The sequence below is a fragment of the Hylobates moloch genome, unplaced genomic scaffold (genome assembly GCF_009828535.3).
Source record: "Hylobates moloch isolate HMO894 unplaced genomic scaffold, HMol_V3 SCAFFOLD_14, whole genome shotgun sequence".
In the NCBI taxonomy this organism is placed as follows: domain Eukaryota; kingdom Metazoa; phylum Chordata; class Mammalia; order Primates; family Hylobatidae; genus Hylobates; species Hylobates moloch.
Genome location: NW_026652289.1, coordinates 5,149,221 through 5,170,482, shown reverse-complemented (window position 1 = coordinate 5,170,482; position 21,262 = coordinate 5,149,221).

Genomic DNA, 21,262 nt, shown 5'->3' with positions numbered 1-21,262 from the left:
TTCCTTTAAATAGAAGCATAATATAAGATGCAGTCAATAAGAAGGGGCCCTCTTATTTGTGCTTCATTGATTTGCATAATTATTTCCAGGAGTTGATTTAAGCCAGGTGCTGGGAGAAGGGATATCGCCCAACACTAAGTGACAGCTGAGATAGATCTATCTGTACTCCTCTTGATTTTAAAGTGTCACGTAATCATGAAACTAAGTTAAGTACCCAGGGTCAAAGGTCTGATTCTCATTAATTTGGTGTGGAATTCTACTAAGCAAACAGTCTTTCCCACAGACACAGCCTAGGTCCTCAACTCTAGCTGTTCTTGACACAGGCTCATCTTGGGTTTACTTCTGAGTGTACCAAAGAATTTGCGATCAAAGCGTGACGAGGGAGTACTAGCGCTGTCAAATGTTAAAACACCTGACCTTGAAATAATTAGGAATGTTTCATACTGGATGTACTAGTTTCCTAATGCATTGCAACTAATTACCACCAACTTGGTGGCTTAACATAACAGAATTGTATTCCCTCACGGCTCTAGAGCACAGAAGTGCAAAGGGAAGGTGTCAGCAGGGCCACACTCCCTCTGAAACCCGCAGAGGGGAATCCTTCCTGCCTCTTCCAGTTTCTGGTGGCTGCCAGCATTCCTGGGCTTATGGCTGCATGGCTCCAGTCTCTGTGTCGGTCTTCCCCTGGCTTCTTTCCTGTGTCCCTCCCTGTCTCTTCTCCTTTTCTGTCCCTCGTAAAAACACCTGTCATTGAATGTAGGGCGTACCCTGATTGAAAATGATCTCTTTCCAGAGTCATCTGCAAAGTCTCTTATTCTAAGTGAAGTCATATTCTGAGGCTCGGAAAGGGCATCTCTTTTGGAGGCCACTAGCTAGCCCATTACACTGGAAAAGCTATACATAAATAAAACAAAATTAGGAATCTATAAATAAAAACAATTTCCTACAGAAATTTAGTTCATAAATTAAAGTGACATTTCAAATAAGTGGGAAACAGAGGAGTTATAAATAAAGGATAATATAAAAATTGGCTGTTTGGAAAATAATAAAAGTGAGTTGCCACCTCCTTTCTTATCCCAAAACTAAATTGCAGATGAATAAAACATTTTTATAGGAAAAAAATCATAAACATTCTAAAAGAAAAGATGGATACATGAATTGGTCATCTAGGCATAATCCAAAGGCCAGAAGTCATGAAGTAAAGATGGACACACAGAAATGTAAAATTCTAATTTTAAAAAAGTCACTGAAAAAGTGTTTAAAAGCTACTTGGGAGGCTGAGGCAGGAGAATGGCGTGAACCCGGGAGGCGGAGTTTGCAGTGAACCAAGATCGCGCCACTGCACTCCAGCCTGGGCGACAGAGTAAGACTCTGCCTCAAAAAAAAAAAAAAAAAAAAGTACATGACTGAAGAAGATTTCATTTTCTTTATTTATAGAACTTATACAAATTAGTAAGCAAAGTCTAACAGCCCAATTTTTAAATGCTCGAATAATATGAATAAGAATTTCATAAAGAAATATATACAAATGGCCAATAAACATGAAATGAGGAAATCAAATAATGGAACATCATTATTCTTCCATAATGTAGGAAAAAATAACTGCTGCTCAGTGCTGGCAAGAGTATAAGGAAATGGGTGTTCCAATACTCTATCAGTGAGAGTATAAATTGGTGCAAACTTTCTAGAGCGAAATTTAATAGTAACTTTCAAAATTTTTTAATATATAAGCTACTTGAAATTTATACCAGTAATGTTGTCCTAAACCTTGGTCAAACTATATTTACAAGATTAGTCATTGCAATGAAGTTTATAATGCCTAAAAAAATAAAAACTGTAAGCAACCAACATGTTCACCAATGAAGAATTGATTAAATAAATCATTTTACCTACAGAGTGAAATAGAAAAAAATATTTAAAAAGAATAAAGGAAACCTGTATTTTCTGAAATTAATAAATCTAAAAGATCTTTTATTAAGTGAAAACAATCTAGGCACAAAGCAAAGTCTGTGAATTACAGTCCTTTCGGTGTAATAAATACATGGATGCCAGTGTATCTGGAAAGAATTACAAGAAACTTTTAACAATGGAAGCTTCGAGAAGAGTAGAGAGAGGGAGACACTCACGTCATTGAGTTTGTGTATCTAGGAGCTAGAGGCAGGTTCAATACCGCCCTCCCAGACATTCCTTCCCTCCACAGGTGTTTCAGACCTGCCATTCTCCCCGAGGCTCTATTTGCAATCAAATTTTATCACATGGCAGCAAAGTTGCTGCTACAATCCCAACTAACGCTCTTCTGCTCCTGAACCAAAAGGAGGAGAAAGACATCGAACCTCAGTAAAATTTCAACCTTTAGTCTAGAAAATGCCATAGAAGGATTCCAAGACTCAACTTCAGCAAAGGGCCTATACCTGGCAGCAGTCGCTGTATCCAGGGAGGTGACAATAAGGGGACTGACTCAGCTTGGATATTATGCCCCATTGTGGCCAAAGGGTACAAAGCACCATGCCTGAAAGGCTGACAGGTACCCCACCGTAGACTCTAACCACATGATTCATCATAAGGGAGCATGTGTCTCTAAATGCAGGAATGCTAGGCAGACAAAAATAATGCGTGGCCGGGTTCCACGTCCGCATCGAACTCCCACCTCCCCCAGCCACCTCCCCCAGCTCCACACCTCCTGCTGCCTTCTGTGGGACGTCCCACTCCAGAGTCAGATGCTAGTTCAGTGCCCTGACCAGCTAAGCTGTGCGGTCCCAGTGCTCCCAGGATGGAGGGTGGACTTCTAAAAAGACCAACACAGAATTCAAGCTGCCTTCTTAGAGGCCTCCAGCTGACCGGACGCAGATCCTCAGGTTACTTATGGATACATATGTAACGATCCTGCACATTGTGCACATGTACCCTAAAACTTAAAGTATAATGATCATTTAAAAACACACACAGGATGAGGTCCTGAAATAACAACAACAAAAAAATCCAAAAATTATAAAAGTTCAGACCTCAGACCCAGGGTTGAGTGTTTTCTCCCTGGAAGGAGAGAAGCCATCATTTGGGACCTGGAGGGTCGCTTAATGCTTTTGGCCTGCATGTTGCTCCAATGATTGGAAAACCCTTGTTCTTTCATCATGATGATGTGTCACAACTAGTCATGGACGTGTGTCTACCCCTTCTGTCCCCATACACAAATCTGAGCCTGAGTATGAAGTGCCCAGAGAGCTCTCCCTGTGAGACTTCTTTCCAGAGTGAGAATTCTCCAAAATAATTTTCTTCTAAGGCCCTGTCCTTTGCCCATACCTACCCTCTGATGTCAGGACAAATGGGCAAGAAAACTTCTATTTGATGAGTACCAGTTACTCCTTATCAGGCATGTAAGAGAAAGAGTCTATGTACTGTAATATTCAATCTATTACCTCATTTTACACACACACACACACACACACACACACACACACACACGAACCTGAACCTAACCTTCAGGCTGTCATCCTACCATCCAGCTACCATAGACATCAGCAGTTCTGTTACAGCATCCGCTTTCCACGTCAAACCTGACTTTGTATCCATTAAGTATCTCAGGGTCATTCACTCATCCATTCATCCTTGAAACAGACATGAATTTCCTTCTCTGTGTGAATTACCATGATGGGAGCTCATAGTGTAGAAATGCCTACAAAAGCATCTGTCCTGAGGTAGAGAAAGTCAAGTAGCCAATAATTCTGATAGGAATCAGCCCAGATGCTTTCGGAGGATATATGAGGTAACCAAACTCACACTCAGCTGGGGGTGGAGGCATGGGGGGAGCCAAGGAAGACAGCTCCCAGAACATCTGTATGAGTTGAAATTCAGATCAGTAGAAGCTGGTCAAATGACCAAGGTGGGGAAGTGGTTTCCAGCAGAGACAGTGCAACCTGTGGGAGGCAGGAAAACAGGAGGGTACACAACAGGTCTACAAAGGGTAGTAGGTAGACCAGGAGGCTGAAGCCCAGAGCACAGCCCCGCTTCCATCATGAACCACAGGAAAGCTTAGCCGGGGACTCCAAGAGTTGTTAGTGAGCGCCCAGGCAATAATTCAGCTGAGAGGAAACCTGGTTTTGCTCAAGAGCTCTCAGTCATCACTTCAACCGCAGCTGTCTGCCCTCAGCCTCGGCCCTCCACGAAGGAGGCTGTCCTTCTGATCCTTCCTACACCAAGCTCTGCAGCTGGATCACATGCAGCATCTGAGCCCCTTCAACTGGCCCCCATGTTAACACACCGCATATAATTCCATGGAGATCAAAGGAAGGAAGGAAGGGCAGCAAGAAACCATTGACTATGAATGGAAGGTGAGAAACCTGAAGGAAGGAAGGAAGGAAGGAGGGAGGGAGGGAAAGAAGGAAGGAAGGAAGGAAGGAGGGAAAGAAGGAAGGAAGGAAGGAAGGAAAGAAGGAAGGAAGGAAGGAAGGAAGGAAGGAAGGAAGGAAGGAAGGTGGGAGGGAGGGAGGGAAGGAAGGAAGGAAGGAAGGAAGGAAGGAAGGAAGGAAGGAAGGAACTCTTCCACGTCTGAAAACTCTGAGTGTGGTGTGGAACTTCCCTTTAAGTTGACTGAGAGTGTCAGATGTGTGTCTCGCTATCTTCTTTCTTCTCTATTATGTTCAATTATTTTGTATTCACCTGTAACTTCCCGGAAGTTCTGCATAACAACAAAAATCATGATCTGAAACAACTCAAGTGTATGCCTTTTTACATAATAATATGCTTGTCAGCAGCTGGACCTGTCACTAGATAACTAGCTACATTATTTTCATTTCATGCAGATGCCAAATTCTTTCCAGCCAGAGCCAGAGAGTACCATCAGCCAGCCAGCATTTTGCTTTGGGTATGTAACATACATCCAGCACAAACTCTCTGGAACAATCAGAAAATCTAATCTTGCAAATTTTTGAAAACAAGCCAGATAAATGTGTGGGTGATAACTTACAAATGGGCCTCGCTGAAGCCAGAGAAATGAAGGTTAGAAACCCCCCTTCCATGTTTCTGGCTTTTCTGCTGCAAACCAGCAAAGAAGCAGAAATCAGCCTTGTTTGGTTTTGTTTTATTCCCAGGAAGGTTCAGGGCTGTCACAAGTCCTCACAATCTCTCGATGTCTTTCTCCAGAAAAACCCACATGGCTTCTGGCACCCAAAGAGGATAGACGAGGCACGGATCCTGTGAAGGCCACACTTTGAAGAGTCACAGGGAGGGCTGCTACGGATGTGAGACTCCCCAGTCTGGCCAACCTTGAGAGAGGAACACTGGCACCACTCATCACAGCCGGCCTCCCCCAAGGGCGAGAGAAGGTTATAGTCAGGAGGCTACTGTCCGAGAGAAAACTGTGGTGCTTTATGTATCCATTATGGTCACTACACAGTTGCTACAAATTCACCTTGGTTTGCAGGATTGGGACTCACTGCTTTCTACAGACTCGCTGTTTTTACAATAAGGTCTTGCAACGCAAGTTAAAAACCATCAGGAATGCATTAGCTCTGCACATATGGATGCTGCGAATATGGTGAATAATGGATAATGTAATTCATGCAATGAATATAGCATACAACCCACCACGTCTTACTAAAATTCTGGATCGCAGGGTAACATAACCAAGCCAATATTGCTGCAAGGTCTGCAGATGTGAAGAAACACACCAATTACTAGAGTAAATGCAGGAAAACAATACTTCCTACAAGCAGGAAAATACGCAGCTAAATTTGTAATTCTGAGGTCAACATAAAAGACGATGGTTTTCAGAAATAAGTGGACGTAAGATTATTGAACTTCATTCTTTCCCCCCAAGAAAGCAAATTTTTTAAATACAATATTTTTCTACAAATACTGAAATAGCTTTTTTGTTGGCTATCAATTTAGGCTTAATGCTAGACAATGAATACAATGTTATTAAAATCCTCTGCATATAATAAAAAATTGTTAAACGTTTTTTAAAACAAACTTAAAGAGGTAAGGCTTAGTGTTATTTAGCACTTCAAATGTGGCTAGCCCAAATTAAGATAGCTGTAAGTGTAAATTCCAAAATGGTTTTCAAAGGCTTAGTGCAAAAACAGACTATAAAATATCTCATGCATTTCTAAACATTGGTTACATGTTAAAAAGATAATTTTGTCAGATTAAATAAAATACATGATTGTCTTTAAAAAATCCTCTGCATATAAACATTCTAGCTGATTTCGCTGATACACATTCATTAAGGAAGATTAGCTGAGAATGGAAGCAGCCCCTTCCTCCACTCAGCCTGCAGGGACTTCTAGAATAGCGTGCACCTGGAAGTAATGGCTCACCCTGTAATCTCAGCATTTTGGAAAGCCGAGGTGGGAGGATGGTTGAATACAGGGGTTCCAGACCAGCCCTGTCAACATAGCAAGACCCAGCTCTATAAAAATGAAATAGAATAAATAGAATAAATAAAAATCAAAATAAGAAAATAGAATGATATGTAAGGCATTCTTTCTTTCATGTGTGTCTCGATTTTCTCTCTCCACATACACACACACAATGTAATTTTATATATATATATATATATATACACACACACACACATATGGCAATCTGGGCAGAGAGTAGCCCCAATAAAATAAAATGGAAGGATTTTATTATTGTACTTAGAAATTCTCAGAAAGAATCAAACTAAGCTCACACAGAAGGATGTAAAGGCCAGGGAGCAGCCAGGAGTGCAGAGGGCCCACCTCCGTCCCTGGACACGCTTCCCATTCATTCCCAAACCAGTGTCACCCTGCTGATGGTGACCCAGGTCCCCAACTCATAATATTTGACTCTTTCTTTTCTCTTTCTTTCTTTCTTTTTTTTTTTTTTTTTGGAGTCTCGCTCTGTCGCCCAGACTGGAGTGCAGTGGCGCGATCTTGGTTCACTGCAACCTCCGCCTCCCGGGTTCAAGTGATTGTCCTGCCTCAGCCTCCTGAGTAGCTGTGATTACAGGGTGCATTTAGGCTGAGTTCTGAAGAACGGGCAGAATTTGGATATGGAAAATAACTTGCTAATAGTCCCAGCAAGAATCTGTCAGGGCCAGAATGGGGTGGGCCGGTGACTTGGGTGCTACAGGCATTGAGAAGCCAGAGCCATTGGGCCCTGGAACCTCTTCCTGGATACAGAAGAGACGGGCAGGTGTAAGTGATCCCAGGTGCAGTCCCAAGAGGACTGGAGAGTGGAGGCGCCAGTAAAAACCCAGATAAAAGGTGGGCCTGAGCTCACTGCCAAAGATGCAAGAAGAGAAGGCTCAGAAGAGATGAAGAGGTTGAGATGATGCAGCTACAGATTAGCCCCACTTGAGTGAAAGTGGCTTGAAGCAGGACAAAAACTAGCATGACCCCGGCCCAGAAGCCTCTCAGATGAACACAGCTCGAAAGAGCTGTATCTGGAAGGCAAAGGACATGCCCAAAACCAGTGTGGTACCTCAAGAACACTCTACAACTGCAGCGCGCTCCTGCGAAAGTTACATCTAAAAAACAAGCACAGAAGGAACCAAGGCTGTGGAAAGCACCGAGGATGACTACGATTATTTTTTTCTTACAGTCATGGTGGGTGAGAAAGAAAACCCAGGAATGGCAGGCTAGGCAGGTGCTGCCGTATAGAGAGCACTTGATAAATGCATGAGGAGCACATAAACAGATGAAGAATACATGGACGATAAGAGATGACAGGGCAAAAATATAGAATTCATCAATACCAGCTCGCTTTGGGGCTGGCTTTTGATACTTGCAATCCAGTAAGGTCATGAATACACAACCCTGGTCTGGATCTGCACTCTGCTGCTTACTATGACCTAAGATAAGCCACTTACTATATTTAAATCTCATTTTCCTCCTCGTTACACTGCAGCCAATAACAGTGTCTGTGTCATAGTGTTTGGTGATGGTTTTATTAATATGTTATCCAATCTTGTGCCCTCGGCACACTCTCTGCATCTAACAGGTGCCCACCAAAGTTAACCATGGCCATCGCCAAACTGGAAATGGTGCAAAAATCTGTCCAGAAGGGCTGAATACCCTGAATAGGTGAGGGTTTGATAAGAGAAGCTGAACTTCTGAAATAAGTTTACATCTCGAGGCTGATCAAGCAGCTGCTGAGAACCCCAAAATTGGGGCTGAAGTCACACAGCTTCTGTATTCATTTGCTAAGGACTGCCATAACCAAATACCACAGGCGGGGTTGCTTAAACAGGAGGCCAGAAGTCTGACATTAAGGTGTCTGAAGAGTTGGTTTTTCCTGACACCTCTCTCCTTGGCTTGCAGATGGCGACTTCTCCCTGTGTCCTCATGGGGTTGTCCTTCTGTGTGCATCTGTGTCCTGTTCTCCTCTTTTTGTAAGGACAGCAATCAGAGTGGATTAGGGTCTACCCTATCAACCCCATTTTAACTTAGTTGCCTCTTTAAAAACTCTATTTCCAAATACTGTGACATTTTGAGGGACTGGGGCTTTGGATCTCAACATACGGATTTGGGGATGGACAGCTGCCTTTGGTTACCGAGCGGTCCCGGTGAGTGGATATCAGGAGATTGACCATGACCTGGTTTTCACAAGAGCAGATTATGGAGACTACAGAGCAGTGAGGTTGACTCTGATCCCCGGAAAAATTATGGGGTACATTCTTAGACACTGGCTTTGAGGCACTTTGAAAAAGAAGCTGTGATCCCCGGAAACAACACACCTTCACAGGATCATCCCAAAGCTCCCTCATTACCTTCTTTTCCAATCAAATTCTCGTTAGTAGGCATTTGCTGAGCACCTGCTACGTACCAAAGATTATGCTCCGTCACAAGTCACATTCTCATAAGGAAATCAGGCAGCTGAACCAATAAGGGAATCCACAGTGTCAAAACTACGAAAAAGAAGGAAGCGCCTGTCACCGGGATTACACTGAGTATGAATAATTAATTTTATCTGAGAGATTGCAGGGGAGGGGCTGGTCAATGGAAGCTTCCTAAAGAAGATAACTAGCCTGGGATTTGAAGGGAAAAAAAAACTATTTTCCAAGAGAGGAAAAGGGCCTGGAACTCCCCAGCAGCTGGCGGGGGTGGTGTGCAGGAAAGGGCCCCGTCGGCCGGGGAGGAAGTATTTCCAAATGTGCAGATACTTTCAGAAAACCATCACATGCTTGTTTTCCTGCCTGGAATATAAAGTATAAGGAGGTGGTGTGGAAGGACGAGAGAGCAAAGGGGAAGTCAGAGGTCTTTTCTGTGCCGACAAGCCTGAACTTTCTCCCTGGTCATGGGAAATGAGAGGATGTTCAGAAACGAAGAAAAGCCCAAAGCACATCTTAAGCCATTGTAGGGAAATGGTGACTGTGTCCACTCACACAGAGAGGAAGAGTAAGAACACAGAGAGATGCTAGGACCTGGGAGTCCATGTCTGATGATTGCTCTGAGCTCTCTGGCCTCTTTCTCCCTGTGTGTTTGTTCCAGTTCGTTTTCTTACCATCTCCCACCCCCTTGATCCCATTCCACGGGCTCCCATCACAAGCCCTGTCACTCAACAAGAAGCTGCTTACTCATCCATACAAATACCACGAGTGCCAGGGAACTACTGTCACTATCCTGGTGGGTTACAGGCCATCCACATGGCCAGAGTAGGGGGCAACTAATCACCTCCACTGGAACCAGGAATAGGAGTGGAGAGGAAGGAGCAGCTGCAAAGCATGGATGGAGGATCCTGGCACAGACCAATTGATGGACACTCACCCATCAGCTACGTGTCTACAGCAGTTCTCTGGGCAACAAATTATAGAGAAATCAAGAAGGCAGTGGCAATGAGAAAGGAGGTCAAAATTCACAGATATTTAAGAACGAGAATGAGCTGTACTTGGGAGCCAACTTTTTAAAGTGCACGTAAGAGGAAATAGAGGTAGAACTCAGGTTTCTGACTTGGGAGCTTCTGTGAGTGGAGACATCACTAATTAAGGAATCGGGGATAAAGGAAGAACAGGCTTGAGGGTGAGATAAAGAGTGCAGGTTTGGCATCCTAAACCTGAATTCATCCTCCAGTCTGCAGATGGAGATTCACAGGTCATTTAGGTCAGAAAGAGAGCTTGGACCAAAGCTAGCAGTGAGAGTCATAAGCCTGGTTGGGGTGACTGAAAGCCAGGAGGAAAGAAGGTGGTGAAGGGTGAGGAGCAGAGTGAAGGCAACTTGGGGAATGAGGGCTTCCATTCACCTTATTAATCCAGGTGTTTTCATTAGGCATACATCTGGCTATAGTCCTGGGAATAGATAAGGACAATACCTAGGAAACCCATGATAGGAAAGTTTTCAGAAAACACCATTCGTGAAGTAATAAAACATCAGCAAGATGCACCAGAAGCCCAAATCCTAGAGTGTGCATTTGAGAAGACTAAAGCCCACAGCCACCCACTGTCTTCTGGATCCTAACCTAATAGTCATTACCAAAATCACATGATCGTCTATTCTCCAGAGCCAAAATCAAAGAATTCTTGCTTATTTTCTATGAGACATTCAAAACTCTTGGACCAGAACATCTTTTGTGGACAGAGGAAAAGCTGGACAAAAGTCCAAATATTTCAAGAGTTTGAGATCAATGGTCCAGCCACTTCCTTTTTGATACTGAGTATTGTTTTCTAAGGTGGGAACCAAGTCCTGGCTACACAGAGTTGTTTATTCTGAAATTCAGTTGGCTTTGAGGTGTCCCACCCATTTCCACTACTGCACTGTACAAAGACTCCTCACTTTGTGCAGAGTGAATTTTGAACTCTTTTGCCTGGGATGTACCATGTCCCATAATATAGCAGCACACAGCCTCATTTTTCACCATAATAATTCTGTCCCAACCTTGTCTATTTGTAGATAACAATGCACAATACATTTCCCCCATCTCAACATCCCCAAATGTCTCAACACATTACAAAAGCAGCTCAAAGTATAAAATTTTATCTAAACCTCACTCCCTCAAAAGTCTTCAATTTTATCATCTAAATCAGATGTGGGTGAGGCACTGGGTACAATCCATCCAGGGGCAAAATTCCTCTCCATCTGTAGATCTGTTCAAGTAGAAAATAGGGCATCTGCTCCCAAAATACAATGGGGGTACAAATGCAGGATACCAGTTATATACATTCAGTTCAAAAAAGGAGAAAATAGAAAAAAAATGAGTCACACATACCAAGCAATTTTAAGGTCCATCTGTGCAAACTGCATTAGGTATTAATGCCTGGGGATAATTCTTTGTGGCTGTTAACTCCACCCCCTGAGCTTGAGGCTAGGCCCTCAGGAATCAAGGCTCCACCCTCTGGACTTGTATCTCTGCCCTCTGAGTTAGCCTTCATTTTTCATAAAAAGTAGCCTATGCTTGCAGCTGAGTAATTTTATCAGTGTGCTTCTTGCTAGGAGACTGTTGCAGAACCAACAGCCCTCTTTTGTTTTATACTGTCTCTCCTTTGTAATCCAAACTGTCAGTGTTTCTGCTGTATAAAACTCTCAGGAAGCTTATAGGTCTCCTGTGTATGTCATGAGGATTTATTCCATCAGACAAGAGCTCCTCCATAGGTTTATCCTAGGTATTCCTGTCTCTATTTTTGAAGTTTGCAGAGATGGCTGCAGTGCAATGCTCCCAAGCTTCCTAGGTATTCTCCAGTTTGATTTAGGGAATCTGCGAGCCACACCCTTAATCTCTTCCAGGAGAGGGTTGTGTAACAGAATACTCTAACTTCTGATTTTTTTCAGAGCTATTAGGAAAAGGTTGTACAACCATGCCCTCAGCTTTTTCTCTAGAGCAGGCTTTCCTGACAGTGGATCTCTTAATTTCAGCATTTTTTTTTTTTTTTTTTTTTTTTTTGCAATCTGGATAGGTTGAGAATTTTTAAAATCAAGTCTTGTTTATTTAATTTAAGATTTATTCCCCCAGTCTATCTTATCCCTCTTGCATTTTACTACAAGCAGCTAGAAGAAACCAGCCTGCACCTTCTCAAAACTTTGCTTATAAATTTCCTCCGCTAAATATCCAAGTTCATTCCCTACAAGTCTGCTTTCCACACAACTTCAGGACACAATTCCACCAAGCTTTCACCCACAATATAACAAGGGTCTCCTTTCCTCCAGGTTCTAATAACAAGTTCCTCATTTCCTTCTAAGCCCTCACTAGCAGCACCTGTAACATCCATATTTCTATCAAGTCTATTCATGATGATTTGGGTGTTCTCTAAGGCAGTTTATGTTTTTTCCTATCATGTTCTTACTCTTTTCTAAGCCCTCATGGGCAGAGTCTTTTACAACCAGATTTATATGAGCAGTCTATCATGCTCCTCAAAGTTCTTTCAACCTCTGCCCATTGCCAATTTCTTTTTTCTTTCCTTTTTTTTTTTTCTTTGAGACAGAGTTTCAGTCTTGTTACCCAGGCTGGAGTGCAATGGTGCTATCTCGGGTCACCGCAACCTCCACCTCCCTGGTTCAATCAATTCTCCTGCCTTAGGCTCCCAAGTAGCTGGGATTACAGGTGTTTGCCACCATGCCCAGCTAATTTTGTATTTTTAGTAGAGACGGGGTTTCTCCATCTTGGTCAGGCTGGTCTCAAACTCCCGATCTCAGGTGATCCGCCTGCCTCAGCCTCCCTAAGTGCTGGGATTACAGGTGTGAGCCACTACGCTCAGCCTCCATTGCCAATTTCAAAGCCCTTTATAGTTTTAAAAGCTATGTATACTTTTTTAGGTCTACACTTCATTCCTGCTATCAAAGTCTGTCTTAGTTTTATATGGCTACTGTAACAAATGACCACAAATTGAGTGGCTTAAAATGACACATTTATTATCTTACAGTTCTTGGGGACAAAGAGTTGGAAATTAGGTTTCATGAACTAAAATCAGGGTGTCAGCAGGGCTGGTTCCTTCCGGAGGCTCCATGAGAAAATGATTCCTGCCTTTTCCAGCTTCTAGAAGTCACCTGTATTCCTTGGTTAGTGGCCCCTTCCTCCATTTTCAAAGGCAGCAATCGCCATTACTCTGGCCTTGTGCCAGTTATCACATATCTTCTCCTGACTCTGACTCTCTCTCTTTCCCTCTAAATCCCCTTATAATTGCACTTGACTCACCCAAGTAATCCAGGATACTCTCCCTATATCAAGGTCGGCTGATTAGCAAACTTAATTCTGTCTGCAAACTGAATTTCCCTATACCGGGCAAGATAACGTATTCTTGCCATCTGGGGATTAGGGTAGAGATGTGAGTGGAGAGCCATCATCTGCGATATGGCTTGGATCCGTGTCCCCATCAAATCTCATGTTGAATTGTGAGCCCCAATGTTGGAGGTGGGACCTGGTGAGAGGTGATTTTATCATGGAGGTTGATCCTTCGTGAATAGTTTAGCACCATCCCCACATTGTACTATCCTTGTGTTAGTGAGTTCTCATGAGATCTGGTCCTTTAACAGTGTGTGGCACCTCCTCCCTCACTCTCCCTTCCTCTTGCTTGGGCCATGTGAAGTGCTGGCTCCCGCTTCACCTTCCGCCACGATTGTAAGTTTCCTGAGGCCTAACCAGAAGCCAGCAGATGACAGCATTGTGCTTCCTGTACAGGCTGCAGAACCATGAGTCAATTAAACCTCTTTTCTTTATAAATTACCCAGCCTCGGTATTTTTTATAGCAATGTGAGAACAGACTAATACATCCTGCCTACCTCAACCTCAAAGGTGAGTTTGAGCTGCCACTCTCGATTCTGAATAACTGGTTGGACAGAAGGGAAGATCACATCCAAAACAAACAGTTTTCATTGCAAAGTTTTAGTCTTCATTTTAGAACTTGAGATAGTACATAGATAGGTTCATAGCAAACAATTACTTGTTTAGAATTCCCTCTTCTGGCCCTTGGGAATCAGAGAGTTTAGAAGAATGAGAACTGTTTGGCACCCTAGGGAGACATGCCTTTGAGTCCTCAGACATTTAAATACTATGTGACCATCTTGTGACTATGTAATTTTAGCAATCTACATACTCATTCTTTGACAGTCACCTAGCTGAGCCTTCCTGCTGTGCTAGTTCTGCCGGTGAGCTGGAGCTCCTTGTCAGCCCTGTGGACTTTATGGGAAAATAAAGTTCGAGGAATCTAGGCAAAGGTAAAGTTAGAAATTCAAGTGTAAATATTCAAATTTGAAAACATTGATATATTCATAACTTTTCCTTAACTTATACAATTTTCAAACAATGTCTAATTTTCTTTTTTTAACCACAGAAAATAAAGCCAGCCTTCACAGTGAGGGAACCTACACTCTAGTGATAACAATATCCGCACCAAAACACTTAGCATTTGTTGAACACGTGCAGGCTCTGGGCTAAGCTACCTGCATGCATTCTTTCATCTGGGGGAGATCAGAGATGTCTCTAAACGGTAATGTCAAGTAAGAAAGAAGAGCCCTATGAGAAACAGAAACGAGCATACTGGGCGCCTTGTGCCTTATGTGTTATCTTATTTAATCCTTTCAACAGCACTTAAAATAATAACGTTTTGTAGATGAATATATAAGGTGAATGAGGGAAAGTAACTCTTCTAAGTTCCCACAGCAAGATAGTGGTGGAAAATTGTGTTATTAAACACGGCTATTTTAGAGTCAACTGATTACCAACTTTAATAGTTTTTTAAATTTAATTTTTTCTTTTATTTTGAGACGGAGTTTTGAAGATCCCAACATCTTTTCTCTACACGCTGCTGTCTTCTAAGAAGTACAAGGCAAGTCCTTTGGAAAACCCAGGAGCAAGATACCACTGCATGGCATAACTGGAGGGAGATTTATAGGAGGAAAGGATAGAATTGGTAGGGGGAGAGTCAGAGAAAGGACATTCATGCTAAGCTAACAGAGGAGTGAGGACAACAACGTGGCTGGAGAGAGCTTGAGACGTGTCAGGGAAAACAAGGAGTTTGTTCAGCTGGACACAGACACAGGGAGAAAGTAACGGAGCAGCAGCCTGGGTTTGTCATCGGGTTCCAATCTCGGGGACCCTGAGTGGAAACCTGTGAAATGTGGCCACTTTTAATAGGCAAGGGGGAGCGGCTGAAATACATGAGCAAGGAGCCGATATCATCAGGGCTGCACTACGGAAAGATCCCCCTGACTGCAGGGCATAGGACACAGGAGAAGGAGAAACCGGGCGTGTGGGATCAATGCAAAGGAGGCTGCTTGGGTCTCCGTGTACGGTGATGAGGGTCTGAATTATAGGGATGGGGATGAGAAGGGTAAAGAGCAGCCAGATGCCCAGCAGGTGAGGGGCTGCAGGACTGCAGGACAAGGCTTGGTAGGCTGTGACAGCTGCTGGAAGGTGGGGAACGTGGGAGGGAGCGGCTGAGAATGTCTGACCAAGCGAGAGTGGGGGAGGGCGGTGGCGGGGCTCCCCCCACCCCGGGGAAGCAGGACGAAGCTGCTGCCCCACTACAGGAACTGAGAGGCGCCAGAGGAAAAGGGAAGTGAGGTCCTGGATCTGGGGGAAATATCAGGCCTGCAGATACCAACTCATGCATCCTGCATACAACGCAGAGCTGAGCACAACGGGAGACGGGACGCTGGTGAGGGAAGGGGGAGGACCTGGCAGACTCTTTGATCAAGCCTGGGTTCGGAGCGCTGGAGGGACAGCAGAGCCCATAAAAGGCCTGGGAGAAGGAGCTGTGGGGCAGGAGGGGAGGGAAGCTAGTGCCTGGATGTTGTGCTCAGTCCCAAGCAGGGTGCTGAGTGCACCGACACGCTCCGTGCTACAGACTCCAGCATCCACCCTATGAAGGACAGATCCCTGCAGGTGGGAAAACAGAGGCTCAAGGCCCTCATGAGATTCCATGGTCCATGCACATGGATCCCACGGCATGGATGCCTATGGCAGTGGCCCAGGCCGGCCCCCCTCTTCTGACTCCTATTATGCCATGCCCCTCTCTATGTCTGCACCCCACTTAATCGTTTTTTTTTAAATTGTGGTAGAACATGTGACATGAGATCTACCCCTCTTAATAGATTTTTAAATGTACAATATAGTGTCATCATCTATAGACACAATGTTTACAGCAGGTCTCTAGAACATACTCGTCTGGCTTAACTGAATTTTTATTTTATTTTATTTTATTTTGAGATGGAGTTCCACTCTTGTTGCCCAGGCTGGAGTGCAGTGGCACGATCTTAGCTCACTGCAACCTCCGCCTTCCGGTTTCAAGTGATTCTCCTGCCTCAGTCTCCTGAGTAGCAAACTGAAATTTTATACTCGTGGATTAGCAACTCCCCTCTTCCCCCTCCCCCAGGCCCCAGCAACCACTATTCTTTTCTTCTAGCAGTTTGACTATTTTAGATAACTTGTAGAAGTGAGACTGTGCCGTGTTTGTCCTTATGTACCTGGCTTATTTCACTTAGCATTATGTCCTTCGGGTGCATTCACCTTTCACGTTGTCACATAAGGGAAGAGTTTCCTTCTTTTTTAAGGCTGAATAATATTCCCGTGTGTGTGTGTGTGTATGTGTGTGTGTGTGTGTGTGTGCAGAGTGCTAATATCTTTTCAAGATCATAATTCCAGTCCTTTTGAGTAAACGCCCAGAAGTGAGATTGCTGGATTTGCTGGTGTTTCTACTTATAATTTCTTTAGAAACCTCCATGCTATCTTCCGCAGGATCTTCAACATTTTGCATTCCCACCAACAGGTTACAAGGGTTCCATTTTCGTTCACACCTTCACCAACATTCATTTGCTTTTCTTTTTATAAAATCATCTTACTAGGTATGAGGTGGCATCTTACTGTGATTGATTTGCATTTCCTTGCTGGTTAGTGATGTTGAGCATCTTGTTGTATACCCACCGACCATTCGTATGGCCTCTTTGAAGAAATGCCTATTTAAGTCCTTAGTTCATTTTTAAAATTGGGTTGTTAGTTCACTTTCAAGTTGCAGGAGTTCCTAACAAATTTTGGAAATTAACCTCTTATCAGATATGTGGTTTGAAAACATTTTCTACCATTCTACAGATTGTCTTTCACTGTATTTATTGTTTATTTTGCTATGCAGAAGCTTTGTAATTTCATGTGGCCCCACTTAGCTGTGCTTGCTTTTGTTGAGTACAGTTTTGGTGTCATATCCATGAGATTATCACCAAAGACAATGTCATGAAGCTTCCCCCATGTTTTCTTCTAGGAGTTATACAGTTTTAAGTCTCTTGTATACTGAGATTTACTCGTCTTGATAACACTGCAGAGCCTTGGAGCCCTAAATAAAGGCACCATTAGCTATTGTGTTGCAGGTGCAGCATCACAGCAGTTACAGAGCCTCCTAGCGGAGCACACGCAATGCCTGAAACACGGGTTTGTGTTGAATGAATGCTGAGTTCCTTCCTCATTAGCTTTCCTGCTGTGACAAGGCAGGGAATACAGTGGGATAAGTTTCTCTTTCCCAATGACACATGCCTGGCAAAAGCAGGCACCAACACCTCACATGGAAGTAATCTATGGCCTTCAACACCGTCCGGCACCAAGACAAACTGAGATGAGCTGGGAACATGTAGCTCAAAATGAGGTGAATGAGGCATCAGAACGGTCCTTCAGCCTGGAACACTTCCTTATCTCAAGGTAAAGGCTCCTGGAAGGCCGGGCTGGACTTGCTACCTTGTGTGGCACTATCTTTCCCTGTTTTGAGCACTAGGGGTGCGGCTTTGCTCTGCATGAGTGTGTGTGTCACGGCATAACCTAAACAACACTCCCTACTCCCTATACTTAGGCTGTGCCCTGCAAGGAGGGGAGAGAGGAGTCCTGCTGCTGCAGCACAGAGAGGTGCATTCACTGCCTTGGCATCCAGGAGGGACTCCTGGCCTGGGGGAACTACCACCGAAGCTGACCTCCCCCATCCCTTCTCCAGCTGAGCGAGGTGTTGCTCCAGCTCGGGCCTGCCTGTGTGTGCTTTCCTTGGCTACTTCAATACCAAGATGCAAGGGACAGGCTGCTTGGATTTCTGCCCCTGATAACAGGCAAGAGATGTCACTTGTTTGACAATGAAAGTACTAGAAAAAAATAGGAAGATACCTTGTTTTAGCAATCTTAGAGCCTAGAAGGTCTTCTGAAGCCAGACACATGCCAGAAGTCATAAGGAAAGTGGAAAAACCGAGTACTTAGAAATGCAAAATTCGGCCGGGCGCGGTGGCTCACGCCTGCAATCCCAGCACTTTGGGAGGCTGAGGTGGGTGAATCACCTGAGGTCAGGAGTTTGAGACCAGCCTGGCCAACATGGTGAAAACCCATCTCTACTAAAAAAACAAACAAACAAATTAGCTGGGCATGGTGGTGGGCGCCTATAATCCCAGCTACTTGGGAGGCTGAGGCAGGAGAATCGCTAGGACACTGGGGGTGGAGGTTGCAGTGAGCCAAGATCGCGCCGCTGCACTCCAGCTGGGCGATAGAGGAAGACTCCATCTCAAAAAAAAAAGAAAGAAAAGAAAGAAGAAAAACAAAAAAACAAAAGCAAAATTTGACTTGCAGAAGACCTATGAACAGACTTGAAAGATGGGTTCGGGCAGAATTGCTCGTGTGTGTTTGGGGATCAGGACTTTATTGTGAGATTTAGACTCCTCATGGCTGGAGGGAAGCTGGGAGGAGGGCAAAGGAGGAAGAGGAGAGAGGTGGAGGGTCAGGGGAGCCCCTACCAACCCGTCTGAGCAGCCACGCACCCCCAACACTCCCAGGCTGCCACAGGAAGTCTCAGAGCAGGGCTGTGTTGCTCGGCCAGGCCAGAGCCAGGGATGCCAGGGACGAGGCATGGAGGAAAGTGAGACCCCACAGGGATCTCACCCTGTGTGCCCTCCCGTCTCAGAGACACGGCCTTCAGAGAGCAGTGACTGCTGCTTCCTGCCACCTCCCACATCTCAGGCCAGCGCCTCTTTGCCTCATTCATATCACACGAGGACGGATTTGGGGAAATAGAATTCCAACTTAACCAAGTTGACAAATGGCAGGCTGGAGGCAAAATATTTGCATGTCTTAAAAAGCAAAGAAATACATGATTAAAGCAGTAACAAAGATGGCATTTTTGCCCACAAGATTGACATAAAATTTAAAGATTGAGAACATTTGTGTTGCTGATGCTGTGAGGAAATTGCCATTTTCGCATGCTCTTGGTGGAAGTGTAAACAGACACCAACATTTGAGAGGTGGAAGAGTGTGTCAGTTCCACCACGTTCCATGTGCACACTCTTTGTCAGAGCAAGGGCATTTCTGTTCTGGAAAGGGCAGCACACGTACGCACAGGCAGGATGATAGGACGGGCGAGGCAATTCATGTCAGCTATGACTGTAACAGCTGATAGCAACACGAACAATAGCAATAGCCTGCCTTTGTGCCGTGAACCACAATGCAATGGTGTTCAAAATGATGTGGATGAAATGACGTAGAGAGAGGCTTGTGAATATGACTAAATTAACAAAAGGAATTGTCAAGACAGATACATAAGGGGATAGAAGGGAGGAGAAGGAGGAAGAGGAGAGAGAAAGACAAGGGGCTATGGCAGTGGGGAAGTGAAGGCACCTCAGGGAAGCTGGAGATCAGAGAAAAATGGTTTAGAATATGATAGGAGAAAGGTCACATTTGGCTTAAATGTGAATTGGCTTGAATTTGTGAGAACAATTATGTATTTAACGTTATGTATCTAAATTTAATTTTTAAATTATGCATCTAATAACTTAAATAACTTCAAAATAACTAACTTTCAAAATAATTTAGAATTTGTTTATATTAGAGTAAAAGAATGAAGCAAAATGAACATGAAAGCAAATAAAAGAAGGTAAGAGGCGCTAAAAGGAAGAAGGGAGAGTGAGCAAAGAGCAGGGAAGGAAAATATTTCTCTAAAACCAGGATACAAATGATGGCTTCCAAGCAACAACCGAAACAACATTTTCATCTCTGGAGCATCCTTCTGAGATGAGCCTCAACTTACCCCACTTTACAAATGAGGAAAGTGAGAGAGAGAAAGCGTAAGAAATCTAAGACCAAAGAGAGTGCTATCTACACCTCAACCAAACAGAATTGTGGGGCATCTTTAAATCCTAAAAATGCTTGGATGTGTTTTATAGTTCCCCATAGTGAATTTCAACCTGCATCCTCCTCGTTCTCTGGAGCTGTATGGCCACAGCTTCCCCACCTCCCACAGGCCACAGCATCAACTCAAGGTGAAAACGTAGGTCGTTCCCTGGGCCCAGGATGCATCTTCTCTGAAGACGGGAGCTCCTCCCAGCACATGTGTGTTTCCCTGAGCAGGGCCTGGTGCACGCTTTGATCTAAAGCAACATGACATTTCCCATGAGGAACGGGAAACCTCATTCAGCTACAACTTGAACTATTTCTTTAGGGCAACCGAGTTATTGATGGCCCCAACTATCTTTTTTTAAGAGCAGCGGAACTCTCAGCCACTTCGGAACTGTCCTGCCAGCCAGCAACCTTCCTGTACCCCCTGGATCAGTAGCCTGGGAGGTGCTGACCTTATGCTGCAGGCTGAGCATCCTTCTGTTAATAGTGATGATCTCGTCTATCTGTTTTGAATGAGCCAGCTATGGGCCACATGCAATATCTCATTTAACTCCTACAAACACCCATTTGTTTATTCACCGAATAAATACTTACTGAACACCTGTGATGTTCTAATTGCCTGGATTAGAGCAGTGAACAAAACAGGGCTGTGCCCTTCAGGAGCTAACAGATTAGAGGGCAGTCCGACAAATCACAAGGCATTAGCCAGGCAGCGTTCACGTGTTACAAGGAAGTAAGAAGGAAGCTGATTATGTGTAGGGTTAGGGGCCATTTCATAGGAGGAAGTCTGTCCAGACAAATGGATGATCAGAGTCAGTTGATCATCCACTGACTCCCCTGCTCTAACTACAAAGGATAAGGGCAGAGAGAGAGCTGGGTTGCCAGGCATGGAAAAATCTAAGAACATAGGCTTAGCTTTGCAGTAAGAGACAACAAGGGGAGGGACAGAAGCAATCCCAGCATTTTGGGAGGTCGAGGCAGGCAGACCACCTGAGGTCAGGAGTTCAAGACCAGCCTGGCCAACATGGCAAAACCCCATCTCTACTAAAAATACAGAAGAATAGCTGGGTGTGGTGGTGTGTGCCTGTAGTCCCAGCCACTCAGGAGGCTGAGGCACAAGAATCACTTGAACTCGGGAGGCAGAGGTTTTAGTGAGCCTAGATCACGCCACTGCACTCCAGCCTGGGTGACAGAGTGAGATTCTGAAAAAAAAAAAAAAAAAAAAAAGTTGCATTCTTATCTTATACATGAA